Source organism: Macaca fascicularis, chromosome Y (genome assembly GCF_037993035.2).
Source record: "Macaca fascicularis isolate 582-1 chromosome Y, T2T-MFA8v1.1".
Classification (NCBI taxonomy): domain Eukaryota; kingdom Metazoa; phylum Chordata; class Mammalia; order Primates; family Cercopithecidae; genus Macaca; species Macaca fascicularis.
In genome coordinates, this window is record NC_132903.1 from 4,067,857 (window position 1) to 4,082,630 (window position 14,774).

The following is a 14,774-nucleotide window of genomic DNA, read 5'->3' on the forward strand; positions in this document are numbered from 1 at the left end:
GAATCTCTTGACCTCGTGATCCACACACTTCAGCCTCCCAAAGTGCTAGGATTACAGGCGTGAGCCACAACACCTGGCCAATTCATTCATTTTTATGGCTGAATAGTATTCTACCGTCTGGATGGCCCATATTCTGTTTATCCATGAAACCGTTAATGGAATTTGGGGTGGTTTCCACCTTTTGTGTCTTGGGCACAAAACTGCTTTCAATATGCGCACAACAAGTTTTTGTTTCAGTATTGTTTTCAGTTCTACTTGATGAATACCTAGGAAATGGAGTGATTGGGCTGTATGGTTAAACATGATTTTAAAGACAAATTTTATTCAGGTGTGGCATCTCATAGTTGTAATCCAAGGACTTTGGGAGGCCAACCTGGGAGCATTGCTTGAGCTCAGGAGTTTGAGACCAGCCTGGCCAACATGGGGAAACCCTATCTCTACAAAAAATGCAAATGTTAGCCACATATGGTGACACATGGCTGTAGTCTCAGTCACTCAGGAGGTTAAGGTAGGAGCATTTCTTGAGTTCAGGAGGTTGAGGCTGTAGTGAGCCATGATCACACCATCTCACTCCAGCCTGGATGACAGAGTGAGACCCTGTCTCAAAAAAGAAAATGCTCTTGTAAGGTTTCTTGACTTGCTGATGTTGTCCTCAGAATGAATACTTCACACATTGTGATAGTAAATATCATTGCTTATATCAATACCATTAAATGAGGATGTTGGTAATCTTTTGAAAAGAAGAGATACCCAACCATATTTGCAAAGGTAGACTCTCAAATTCATTGACTCTTTTGCTTAATCCTTCTTCACTAGTTCTGCTTTCTACATTTTGTTACCCACCCAACTTAAATTCCATGGTTCAACACCTGAAGAATTCTCCACAATGTTTAATTATTTGTCCCATTGTCTATGCAAACATTTACCTGGAAAACTGCCATCTTTGAGTGAGCCCAAATGCCAGAGATCCCCTTCTTACCCAGGGGCTCATCTTTACTAGAAATGCAGGTGCCATGGCACAGTTGGGTCCCTAATTCCAACCAGATCTCCAAACTGCCTTGTCATTCTACTCTTTGCCATTGACAAAATCAATGTGCAACTCTCTGCTGTCTTCTAACATTAGACCCTTCCAGTGCCAATCCCACCAGCTTCTCATCTACCCAACACACAAACACACTCTTAATAGACAACTGTAGGAGGTGGAGAAATAAAACCTTTGTTATCTTTGATTTAGTTACTGGGAACTTCAAATTAAACTGACAAAAGACAAGTTTACAGAAGAAATTGTTTATTTTGTATGCACACATGGGGAGACACATGGAAGAGAATTGAGGACCCCAAAGAGGTACTTGGGCCTAGGGGATTACATACCATCTTAACACAGAGTGATAACATTTAGAGAAGGAACTAGACAAAGGCAAATGGAATTTAAGCTTCTAGCATGGAAGTAAGTTTGTAGAAGTTGACTAGAAAATGCCTGGTAAGTATAGATTATTACGTAGACTGAAGTCATCTCAGGTAATCTCTATCTCTGGAATCATCCACGAGAGGACACCTTTATAAATGAAATTTTTCTTTACAAGTGAATTTTCTTTTCAAATGGAAAACATATGCCCTGCTTTTAAGCAGAAAGTGGGAGAGTAGAAAGCTTGTCCTGTGCCTGCTTTTACTCAGTCGCCTTTAGCCCAAAATAATGCTTGCTCCAAAATGTCATATTTTTGGGTGGCATATTGTGATCCCCTTCATAATCTTACTTCCTGGAAATGGAAAAGCCATCCATAGGGAATTCATTCCATTTCTCAGCCTCAGCCCTACCAATCTTTTTGAGTCTCTTTCCCTCCTCTGGTCACAGAAGATTACAGAAGGTGTGTCCTTGCACTTTTGCAGGTTGTAGTGAGCTAAGTAGTATTCTCCACTGATAATTCACAATTCATGGCCATCTGGAACTTCACAGTGTGTCCCTATCTGGAAGCAGAATTTTTGCAGGTTAAGATAAGGACATCCTGAAGTACAGTGGGCCCTAAATTTAGTGACTGACAGCCTTATCAGAAGAGGAGAGGAGGACTGCGTATGGTGGCTAATGCCTGTAATCCAAGACTTTTGGGATGCTGAGGCAGCTGGATAGCTTGAGCCCAGGAGTTTGAGACCAGCTTGGGCAACATGGTAAAATATAATCTGTACAAAAAATAGAAAAATTGGCCAGTCTCATAACCCATTTTTAAAAATAAATAAACAGGAGAGGAGAGGACACAGAGAGATATGAAGAAAAAGACCATGTGAAGATAGAGCTGGAGATTGGAGTGATGCATCTACAAGTCAAAGAACGTCAAGAATGGCTGGCAAGCACCAGAAGCAGGAGTGTCAGGGAGAGACTGTTTCCTGGAGCATCCAGAAGGAACCCATTCTGCTGACACCTTCATTTCAGATGCTTCTGGCCTCCAGACGCCTGAGAAAATAAATCCCCATTAGTTTAAGTCATGCAGTGTGTGGTAATTGTGATGGCAGCCCTCCAGAAAACCAATGCACACGCCTTGCTGGAGTGATGTCATTCACATGCACTGTCTCCATCCCAGGTCCTGCTGTCTCTTTGGGTAGACTGTGTTTTATTAATTATCCTATTTCCTGCAGCTTTGACTGCTTACTGTCCATGTAGCCTTCCCTAAGCAAAACCATGAACTGGTGTTTGTCATCATAGAAAAAAACAACCAATAACAACAACAAATTTTTTTAACCCAAAGTAAAAGGGAGAATTGTATTTCTACCGATGGGAAGTAAAACACAATGGGCTAGTGCAAAGTAGATGTAGAAGCTTATTTTTTTTCTATTTCTATAAATTTAGGGATACAAGTGCAGTTACATGGATACATTGCATAGTGGTAAAGTCTAGGCTTTTACTGTATCTATCACCTGAATAGTGTACATTGTAGCCATTAAATAATTTCTCATCCCTCACTCCCTCAGCCTCCTGCCCTTCTGAGTCTCCAATATCTATTATTCCACACTGGATGTCCATGGGGACACATTATTTATCTCCCACTTATTAGAGAGAGCATGCAGAATTTGCTTTCTGTTCTGAGTTTTTCACTAGAGATAATGGCCTCCAGTTCTAGCCATGTTGCTGCTAAATACATGATTTTATTTTGTACGGCTCTGTAGTATTCCACTGTATATATGTACCATATTTTATTTTGATGATTGTATAGTATTCCATTGTGTATATATACCACATTTTATTTTTCCAGTCATCCATCAATGGACACTGAGGTTGATTTCATATCTTTGCTATTGTGAATGGTGTTGTGATAAACACAGGTGTGCAGGGATCTTTTTGATATAATGATACCTTTTCCTTTGGACAAACACCCAGTAGTGAGGTTGCTGGATCATGTGATAATAGAGCTTTATGTACGATTTTTGTTCCCTGTTCCAAGGTGAAACATTGATACCTGTAAGACAGCCACAAAAACACAATAGTTCACAAAGGTTAAAAATATGTGAAAAGAATTCCCTTCTCCCCTTCTAGATATGGTCAAATGGGGGGTAATGGAAATCTCTTTTGCCTTATCAGTTTTCATTTTATTTTATTTTCCTTTTGAGATGGAGTTTCACTCTTGTTGCCCAGGCTGGAGTGCAATGGCACAATCTTGGTTCACTCTAATCTCTGCTTCCCAGGTTCAAGACATTCTCCTGCTTCAGCCTCCTGAGTATTTGGGATTACAGGAAACTGCCACCATGCCCAGCTAATTTTTTTGTATTTTTAGTAGAGATAGGTTTTCACCATGTTGGCCAGGCTGGTCTCAAACTTCTGACCTCAAGTGATCCACCCACCTCGGTATCCCAAAGTGCTGGGATTACAGGCATGAGCCACTGCACCCTAGCAGTTTTTAGTTCTTGGATGATAATCTCTGAAATTTTACACGAGATATCTGTATTTGTTTGCCAACCTATTTTAGGCTGGATGTTTTGACTTCCAAATCTGAAATATAAGACATTCATTTCCCATTCATCTCCCTCTTCAACTTTCTTCTCCAAATAGTTGTATATCTTGTTTTAAATTCTTCTAGTCACTTCTACTCATTTTGAAAAAGATATTTAAGTTTATTTTTCATGTTCCACAAGTCTTATACTGTTTTCAGCAAAACACCAGTGAGTAGAATGGAAAATTTAAATAAATTTCAGTCAAAGTGGAGTCTTTGGATGCCAATAATAATTTCATCAACATGAAATTAGTCTCTCACCTAGCCAACAAATAAAAACTAGTCTCTCACCTAGCCAACAAATATTTCATATTACATATTTTTCATTTATTGGGTCTCATTTTTAATTTTATTTTGTGCAGCAAAAAAAATCTTAGTGTTTTAATGTCAAATGTCTTCAATTAGACTTCAAAGCTGGTTGCATTCAATCAAACCTGCTAATCACACCAAATATCTGTTCCCTTCCTGATTTACATCTCTAACCCCACAAAACACTCACAGAAACTTCACACTTTCCAGAAAAAAACTATTTCTTTTAACTCTTTTCCAGAAAATAACAAAATAAAATAAAAACCTACACCCTAACACCACAGGTTTTGATGAAAACTTTAGTTCTTCAAATTTATGTTATACTTCCTTTCACATCCACTTTGGAAGATTTAAAGACAAGGAAATGAATCAAATTTGTATGATTCTCTACGCTTTTTTTTTTAAGTGTTAACTCATGGCTTTGAAATCACTATTTCTGGTGGGGAAATAGAAGTAAAATTAAAAACAAGAAATAAAAGAATAATAAAGGCCGGGCGCGGTGGCTCAAGCCTGTAATCCCAGCACTTTGGGAGGCCGAGACGGGCGGATCACAAGGTCAGGAGATCGAGACCATCCTGACTAACATGGTGAAACCCCGTCTCTACTAAAAAATACAAAAAAAAAAAACTAGCCGGGCGAGGTGGCGGGCGCCTGTAGTCCCAGCTACTCGAGAGGCTGAGGCAGGAGAATGGCGTAAACCCGGGAGGCGGAGCTTGCAGTGAGCTGAGATCCGGCCACTGCACTCCGGCCTGGGCGACAGAGCAAGACTCCGTCTCAAAAAAAAAAAAAAAAAAAAAAAAGAATAATAAAACAGAAAAATGTCTCTTGCAGAAAAAACATTGTGTGTGGTATGTGTGTGACTGTGTGTGTGTATGTGTGTGACTGTGTGTAAGTGGGTGTGAGACTGTGTGTGTGTGTTTACAGGATCCCAAGGTCTGTAACCCCCATAAGAGATGAAAAAAAATTTCGCACACATCCTAATCCCGATGACAGTCTCCCAAGTTGCATTGCAAAAAGTAAAAAGTCCACTGTGTCCTTACAAACTGACAGACTTGTCTGTTCTTTTTTAATACCACAGTGACAAAAATATTAAGTTATGTTTCAATACTGCAAGGCTCCAATGGAGAAGGGAGCAGTGAATTATGGAGTACATTTTTGGAAAATAAAATGGAGCTTTCAGAATGGAGCAGTAAGGGATGAAGACAGGTGCTCTTACTCGCCCTACAATCACTTCAGTCAACGCTGTCAACTCTACAGACTCATGAGGCCATGATTCCCCTTGTTCATGCTTCATGGAAGCTTTTACAATTTGTGAACACTCATCCTTAAAAAGAAGAAAAGGCAGTTTCAAAAATTACAGGGGAAAAAGAGACATTTCTCCTACCTCACCACCCCACAGGAACCTGAAAAACCTTAGCAACAAAACTAAAATCTGAGATTAACAAATTTTTTATTACTTGGAAAATCCCATTAGAGCTTACACTATGAAAAGTCCTAACATGCATATTCCCATATGGTTGGGAGAAAACAACCTCACCTCTCACAATGTAGAAACCATTAATGCTAAGGATAGAAACATAAGTCCTGGGAAAAGGGATCTTTGGCACTTTGGGCCAGAGAAGAAAAAAGATTTCTTCTTAGAGCTTGTCCACAGGCTCTTAGAATTCTAGACATCCTTGCCGGGTATGGCGGCTCATGCCTGTAATCTTAGCACTTCAGGAGGCTGAGGCAAAAGGATCACTTAGGGGCAGGAATTCAAGAACAGCCTGGGCAACATAGCAAGGTCTTATCTATACAAAAAATACAAAAATTAGCTGGGCATAGAGGCATATACCCATAGTCCCAGCAACTTGGGAGGCTGAGGTGGGAGGATTGCTTGAGCCCAGGAGGTCGAAGCTGCAGTGAGCTGTGACTACTCAGCCTAGGTGACAGAGTGAGACCCTGTCTTAAGAAGAAGAAGGATGAGGAGGAGGAGGAGGGAGAGGAGAAGGAGGGAGAAGAGGAGGACAAGAAGGACAAGGAGAAGGAGGAGGAAGGGGAGGAGGAAGGGGAGGAGGAGGAGAAGGGAGAAGAAGAAGGAGAAAAAGAAGGAGGAGGAGGAAGAGGAGGAGGAGAGGGAGGAAAAGAAGCAGAGGGAGAAGAAAAGAAGAAATGTGAACATTCCCATGCATAGTGACAAAAGGCAGAAGAACCGTTGTAATTTTTTTTTCTTTTGTGGAAAACCAAATGTAATTCAGGAGACAGCAGAGGGAAAAGGCACAGAAAGGAAGTGAAGATGCCAGTAATTTCTGCTTAGAGCTGCTTTCCACTGTCCCCTCTTCAGAGACTCAATACCCTCTGCTCCCTTCCTCCCCCATGAATGCTCATGACTCCTGGGGTTGAGAGTCTTTGTTTACCTTCCCTCCTGCTGACTTCAGACTATCACAAATGCTGGGAAACTTTGGTCTGCTGAATCCTGTTCCTCTTAGGAAGCCACACTGGGGTCTGTGTAAACACCCCTATGACCTCCGGAGCTTCTGTCCCACTGAGCTGTTCATGAGGCATCCAGGGGGTCAGCGGGTCAGCTCCCCTGTGTGCATGGCATGGGGGAGGGGGAGCCAGAGATCTCCTTCAACCCCCTTTATCTCTTAGTAAGCTCTGTAGCTGCAACTAGAAACCAAGTTGACACTAGGCAGATTAACACAGATTTTGTTAATTTTCCACGGACCATGGGGATCTTCCCAAGAGTGGTGTTCAAAGAGGTGACCAAACCAAGATGCTTTTATACTTTTTAGACAAAGAATGACAAATTTGAGACGAAAGGAAAAACAAAGAGAATCTGGCTAGGAGCAGTGAATTTCCGGGAAAGTCACAAGGCAATATATAGCAGGGGTTAAACTAGTAGGAAGTGCATTTTTGAGGTCCACTGCAGATCCCAAAGCCCAGTCTCTGGTGATGAGAGCTTTCTTCTCACTCTGGTATGGGGAGGAGCCCCTCCCAGAGGAATCTTTATGGCTTGCTGCCTGCAGGAAGAGACAGGTCGACTAACCTTTTCTGAAACTACAATTTCTCCATTGTTTTCAACTCTAAATAGGCAAGATACCAATCCAGCATATTTTGAGAAGGCATGTCCTTCACTCCTTCAACAACCCAAATAGGTATCATAACCTAGGGCATATATAAGCCACCCTGGTGATACCTAGGAATCTCAAGAAGAAGTGAGAGAAGAAAGGAAGGAGAGACAAGGTAGGAAGACAGGTAGAGAAAAGAGAGAAAAAGAAGGTAGGGAAAGGAAGCGGGGGGAGGTGTATGAGAGAGAGAGAGAGAGAGAGAGATACAAAGGAGGGAGAAAGAGAGAGAGAGCACAGAAGCACTTATGTAGCTATACTTAAAAAGCCAACAGGCCTAGTGCTAGAGAGAAAACAAATCCCTTTGTTCTATGAGGTACAGATTTTTTCTGTCTTCCCAAAAAAGTCATTATTTTTCTTCTCCTGACTCATAAGAATGTCAATGAAAAGAGTCAAAGTGTGTAAAATGTTTGAAGAGATTTATTTTGAACAAATATTTTTACAGGAATGAGGTCCAGGAAACAGACCCCAAGAGAGGGTTCTTATATCTGGCCCAAGAAAAAATTCGGGGCAAGTCCACAGAGTACAGTGAAAGGAAGTTTATTAGGAAAGTAAAGGAACAAAAGAATGGCTACTCCATAGAGCAGCCCCGAGGGCTGCTGGTTGCCCATTTTTGTGGTCATTTCTTGATGATATGCTAAACAAGGGGTGGATTATTCCTGCCTCCTCTTTTTCGACCATATGGGATAACTACCTGATGTTGACGTTGCATTTGTAAACTGTCATGGCACTGATGAGAGTGTAGCAGTGAGGATGATCAGACATCACACTACTCACCATATTGAGTATATTAGTCCCATTCTCATCCAAGGCACCATAGAAACTGGAATCCCTCCTCCCCAAGGTGAGTCCCAGAAACAAGGCACCTTTTTCCCCAAAGCCAGGCATAAAACCTAAAAATATGACTCTAATTCCCTCCACTCACTTTTCATGTAAAAATTGGCCATAAAGAAATGATCTGAGGGCCAGGCACAGTGGCTTACTCCTGTAATTTCTGCAGTTTGGGAGGCCAAGGTGAGAGAATTCCTTGAGTCCAGGAGTTTTAGAACAACATGGGCAACTTCCTTTTTCTCCCCTGTAAAAGACAAACTTTTTGTTCCTCCTCAGTGCAGAACACACTTCCTGTGTCTCCCCTGTGAAGGACACACTTCCTCTCATTCTCCTAAAAGAGACACACTTCCTATTCCTCCCTTGTGCAGGACATACTTTCTGTTCCTCCCCTGTACAAAACACACTTTCTGTTTCTCTTCATAAAAAACACATTGCGTCTTTCTCCACCGTGCAGCAACACTTCCTGTTTCTTTTCTCTGCAAGACACACTTCCTGTGACTCCCATGTACAGGAGAAACTTCCTGTTTATCCTCTGTACAAGACACACTCTGGTTCCTGTCCTCTGCAGAACACACGTCCTGTGTCTCCCATTCAGGACACACTTCCTTTCCTCCCCTGTGGAATATACACTTTCTGTTCCTTCCCTGTGTAGGACAGACTTCTTGTTACTCTTCTGAGATAGAAACACTTCCTGTTCTTCCCCTGTGCAAGGCACACTTCCTGTGTCTTTCCTGTGAAGGACATACTTCCTGTTACTCTCCAGAGAAAGACACACTTCTTGGTCCTGCTCTGTGCAGGACACACTTCCTGTGTCTTGCCTGTGAAGGACACAGTTTCTGTTCCTCCCCTGTGCAGGTCTCACTTTTATTTCTCTTCTGTGAAGAACATGCTTACTGTTTTACTTCTGTGAAGGGCACATTTCCTGTTTCTTCTCTGTGCAGAACACATTTCCTGTGTCTCCCTTGTGAAGGATACACTTTCTGTTCCTCACCCGTGCAGGACACTTCCTGTGTCTCCTCTCTGAAAGGCACACTTTCTGTTTATCCTTTGTGCAGGACACATTTCCTGTTCCTCCCCTGTAGAGGACACACATACTGTGTGGACCCTTTGCAGGACACATCTCTGGTGTCTCTCTGTGCATAGCACACTTCCTATTATTCTCCTGAGAGACACATTTCCTGTTCCTCCCCTGTGCAGGATACACTTCCTGTGTCTCCCTTTGCAGGACACATTTCCTGTTCCTCCCCTGAGGAGCAGTCACTTTTTGTTCCTTGCCAGTGCAAGACAGAACTCTTGTTAATCTCCTGAGACAGACACACTTCTTGTTCCTCCCCTGTGCAGGACACATTTCCTGTGTCTTTCCTGTGAAGGACACACTTTCTGTTACTTTCCTAGGGAGGGACACAATTCTTGTTGCTGTTCTGTGCAGGACACACTTCCTGTGTCTCCATTGTGAAGGACAAACTTTCTGTTCCTCCCCTGTGCAGGACACACTTCCTGTTAATCTCCCTAGACAGACACATTTCCTTTGTGTCTCTTGTGCAGGTCACACATCCTGTTTCTCCCCTGTGAAAGACACACTGTTTATCCTCTGTCCAGGAGACACACTTTCTGTTCCTCTCCTGTGCAGAACACACATCCTATGTCTTCCCTTGTGCATGACACACTTCCTGTTTCCCCCTATGCAGCACACAGTTTCTGTTCCTCCCCTGTGCAGTACACACTTCCTTCTTCTCCCCTATGCAGCACACACTTTCTGTTCCTCCCCTGTAGAATACACATGTCCTGTGTCTCTCTTTTGTAAGACACATTTTCTATTTCTGCCCTGTCCAATGCACACTTTCTGTTTCTATCCTGTGTGTAAAACACTTCCTGTTACTCTCCTGAGACAGCCACACTTCCTGTTCTTCGCCTTTGCAGGGCACACTTCCTGTTGTGTTTATGACACAGCCACACTTCCTGCTCTTCCCCAGTGCAGGACACACTTCCTATGTTTCTCCTGTGCCTGACACACTTACTATTACTCCCCTGGAACAGACACACTTTCTGTTCCTCCCCTGTGCCAGACAAACTTTCTTTATCTCCCTTGTGTATAACAAACTTTCTGTTACTCTCCTCAGAGGGACATTTTTCCTGTTACTTCCCTGTGCAGGACACACTTCCTGCTTCTCTTCTGTGAGGAACACATTTCCTGCTTTTCCTCTGTGAAAGACACACTTCCTTATCTTCCCTTTACATGACATACTTCCTGTTCCCATCCTGTGCAGCATACACTTTCTGTTCCTGTTTTCCTGTTCTGTGCAGAATACACTTCTTGTTACTCTTCAGAGTCAGACGTACTTCCTGTGTCTCTCCTGTGCTGGACACACTTCCTGTTACTCCCCTGAGACAGACATACTTTCTGTTCCTCCCCAGTGCAGGACACACTTCCTGTTTTTCTTCTGTGAAGGACACATTTCTTCTTTCAGTTCTCTGAATGACACACTTTCTGTGTCCCCTCTATGCAGCACCCACTTTCTGTTCCTCCACTGTGCAGCACACACTTCCTCTTTCTCCCCTATGCAGCACACACTTTCTGTTCCTCCCCTGTGCAGTACACACTTTCTGCTCCTTCCCTTTGCAGTACACACTTTCTGTTTTTCTTCTGTGAAGGACACACTTCTTCTTTCAGTTCTGTGAATGACACACTTTTTGTATCTCCTCTATGCAGTACCCACTTTCTGTTCCTCCCCTGTGCAGTACACACTTTCTGTTTCTCCTCTATGCAGCACACACTTTATGTTCCTCTTTTGTGCAGTACACACTTCTTGCTTCTCCCCTATGCAGCACACACATTCTGTTCCTCCCCTGCACAGTACATACATCCTGTGTCTCTCCTTTCCGTGACACATTTTCTATGTCAGCCCTGTCTGCTACACATTTTGTGTTTCTATTCTCTGAATGTAACTCTTCCTGGTACTTTCGTGACACAGCCACACTTTCTGCTCTTTCCCCATTCAAGATACACTTCCCGTGCTTTCCCTGTTTATGACACACTTCCTATTACACTCCTAAGAGAGACACACTTTCTGTTCCACCCCTGCACAGGACACTGTCATGCGCATCCATGTGAAGAGATCACCAAACGGGTTTTGTGTGAGCAATAAAGATTTTTAATCACCTGGGCACAGGTGGGCTGAGTTCGAAAAGAGAGTCAGCGAAGGGAGATAAGGGTGGGGCCCTTTTATCATATTTGGGTAGGTAAAGGAAAATTACAGTCAAAGGGGGGTTATTCTCTGGCAGGCTGGAGTGGGGGTCACAAGGTGCTCAGTGGGGGAGTTTTTGAGCCAGGATGAGCCAGGAAAAGGAATTTCACGAGATAATATCATCGCTTAAGGTAAGGACTGGCCATTTTCACTTGTTTTGTGGTGGAATGTCATCAGTTAAGGCGAGGCAGGGCATCTGCGCTTCTTTTATGATTCTTCAGTTACTTCAGGCCATCTGGGCGTATACATGCAAGTCACAGGGGATGCAATGGCTTGGCTTGGGCTCAGAGGCCTGACATTCCTGCCTTCTTATATTAATAAGAAAAATAAAACAAAATAGTGTTGAAGTGTTGAGGCAGCAAAAATTTTGGGGGGGTGGTATGAAGAGAGAAAGGGTGATGTTTCTTAGGGCTGCTTCAAGCAGGATTAGGGGCGGCATGGGAACCTAGAATGGGAGAGATTAAGCTGAAGGAAGATTTTGTGGTAAGGGGTGATATTATGGGGTCATTAGAAGAAACATTTGTCATATAGAATGATTGGTGATGGCCTGGATGCAGTTTTGTATGAATTGAAAAACTAAATGGAAGACACAAGGTAAGAGGAGAAAAAACAGGTATTAAAGGACTAAGAATTGGGAGGACCTAGGACATCTAATTAGAGAGGGCCTAACGGGGTTCAGCATAATTACTTGCTTTGTTGGTGAGTTTTTAGGCTCTAAGTTTTTGGGGTGCAGTTCAAGTTTTTCTAGTGTCTAGAATAAGACTGGTGCTTAATAAAAAGGAGTATCCACACAGGAGCTCAAATGGGCTGTAACCTGTAGCATTCTGAGGACAGGCCTGAATTCTGAGAAAGGAAAGTGGTAAAAGTATTGTCTAGTCCTTTTTAAGTTAGTGACTGAGCTTGGTGAGGTGTGTTTTTAAAAGACCATCAGTCCATTCTACCTTTCCTGAAGATTGAGGATGGTAAAGCATATAAAGGTTTCACTGAATACTAAGAGCCTGAGAAACTGCTTGGGTCATTTGACTATTAAAGGCTGGCCTATTATCAGACTGTGTAGAGGTAGGAAGCCCAAACTGAGGAATTATGTCTGACAGAAGGGAAGAAATGACCACAGTGGCCTTCTCAGATCCTGTTGGAAAGGCCTCTACTTATCCAGTGAAAGTGTCTACCTACACTGAGAGGTATTTTAGTTTTCTGACATGTGAGTAAAGTCAGTTTGCCAGTACTGGGCAGGGGCAAATCCCTGAGCTTGATGTGTAGGAAAGGGAGGGGGCCTGAACAATCCCTGAGGGGTAGTAGAGCAGCAGATGGAACACTGAGAAGTGATCTCCTTGAGGAGAGATTTCCATGATGGAAAGGAAATCAGAGGTTCTAAGAGGTGGACTAGTGGCTTGTAACCTATGTAGAAGAGGTTATGAAATGATGATAGAATAGAATGGGCCTGTAACGCTGGAAGGAGATATTTTCCTTGGTCTAAGAACCATTTGCCTTGTGTGTGAAGAGATTGATAGGTGGAAGTTTCATCAGGGGAGTAGGTGGGAGTGGCCGATGTGAAGGAGGAAAACTGCTGTGAGGAATAGAAGTTGGAATGCTAGCTGCTTTTTTAGCTAACTTATCAGCATAAGCATTGTCCTGAGTGATGGTTGGGGGAAGAAAATAGATTTTGGAAGTTATGAGAACTGTAGAGAGTTGAGCATAGTTTGTGATTTTTAGGGCCTCTAACAGTATTAAAGCAGTGGCAGCCACTGAGCGCAGACATGAAGGCTAGGCTAAAACAGTAAGGTCAAGTTGTTTGGACAGAAAGGCTACAGGACACGGTCCTGGCTCTTGTGTAATGATTCTGACTGCACTAACCATGCCTAGGAAGGAAAGGAGTTGTTTTGTAGAAGGGATTGGGGTTTGGGAGATTGGCCGGACACGATTAGCAGGGAGAGTAAGTGTGTATTTACGAGAATTATGCCAAGATAGGCAACAGATGAGGAAGAAATTTGGGTTTGACTGAAGTAATGGGGGCTGTCCCTGAGGCTTTGCAGCAGTACAGCCTAGGTAATTTGCTGAGCCTGATGGGTGACAGGATCAGTCCAAGTGAAAGCGAAGACAGGCTGGGATGAAGGGTGTAAAGGAATAGTAACGAAAGTATGTTTGAGATCCAGAACAGAATACTAGGTCGTGGAGGGAGATATTGAGGATAGGAGAATATATGGGTTTGGCGCTATGGGGTGGATAGGCAAGACAATTTGGTTGATAAGATACAGATCTTGAACTAACCTGTAAGCCTTGTCTGGTTTTAGGACAGGTAAAATGGGGGAATTGTAAGGGGAGTTTACAGGCTTTAAAAGGTGATGCTGTAGCAGACGAGTGGTAACAGGCTTTAATCCTTTTAAAGTGTGCTTCGGGATGGGATATTGGCATTGAGAGGGGTAAGAGTGATTAGGTTTTAATGAGATGGTAAGGGGTGCTGTTATGCCCAGACCGTTTATTCCCCGAAGAAGACCACCAGAGTCCAGAGTCAAAGCTAAGCAGCAAGGATCTTTATTACAGGTTTGAACCTGGAACTCTCCCTCGCTCGTGAAACAAGACGGGCAGGAGAGCTCCCCCACTGAGCTCTGAACAATGTTATATAGTCTAAGGAAAGTAGGCATAGAATCATTATACAAATTAGAGGTATGATTGGCTGGAGTTTGAACAAAGCGATTTGGCAAACTATGATTGGTTCCCGCCATTTCTGATATTTCAGTACAACCCTTGAGGCGGAAGAGCAGTTTTACACAAAGGCAGTTAATTATATTGCGTCAGGTTGCACAACCAGTTTATGGCTATCTTGCTTAAACACACCTTGTGACCTGGCTATCTTACTTAAACATTCCTTGTGACCTGGCCTCAGAAAGAAAAACATGTAGTTACAGAACTTACGAAACCTCTGGTAGGTGCAGAGATTAGAAAGCAGAACAAAGAGTTTAGCAACATTGGGGGGAGGAAGGGAGGGTACGCATTTTTGTATCTTTGTGTCCTTTCAGTGCATGATCAGTCACCAAGGAGGGAGTAGAGGTATCCTCTACCTGTGGGTTAACGTGGGGGAATACGAGGGGAGGAAGTGAAGGAGGCTTTGAACTGGGGGAAAAGGCAGCAATGAGGTGTGGCTATAGCCTAGGAATAGTCAGGGAAGCAGATAATTTAGTTAAAATGTCTTGACCTAATAAGGGAGCTGGGCAGGTGGGAATAACGAAAAAGGAATGCATAAAAGAATGTCCAAATTGGCACCAGAGTTTGGGAGTTTTAAGAGGTTTAGAAGTCTGGCCATCAAT

At 43.0% G+C, this 14,774-nt stretch overlaps 1 long non-coding RNA gene across 1 annotated transcript; it reads right to left on the minus strand.

The window, feature by feature from the left end:
* Positions 1-1,314: 1,314 nt before the first annotated feature.
* LOC141409519 (uncharacterized) lies at positions 1,315-6,806 on the minus strand. Its single transcript, XR_012430489.1, has 3 exons — positions 6,683-6,806; positions 3,344-3,446; positions 1,315-2,446 (listed from the first exon to the last, which is right to left on the minus strand). It is a non-coding gene; the product is annotated as an uncharacterized lncRNA (long non-coding RNA).
* Between the last annotated feature and the right edge of the window lie 7,968 nt (positions 6,807-14,774).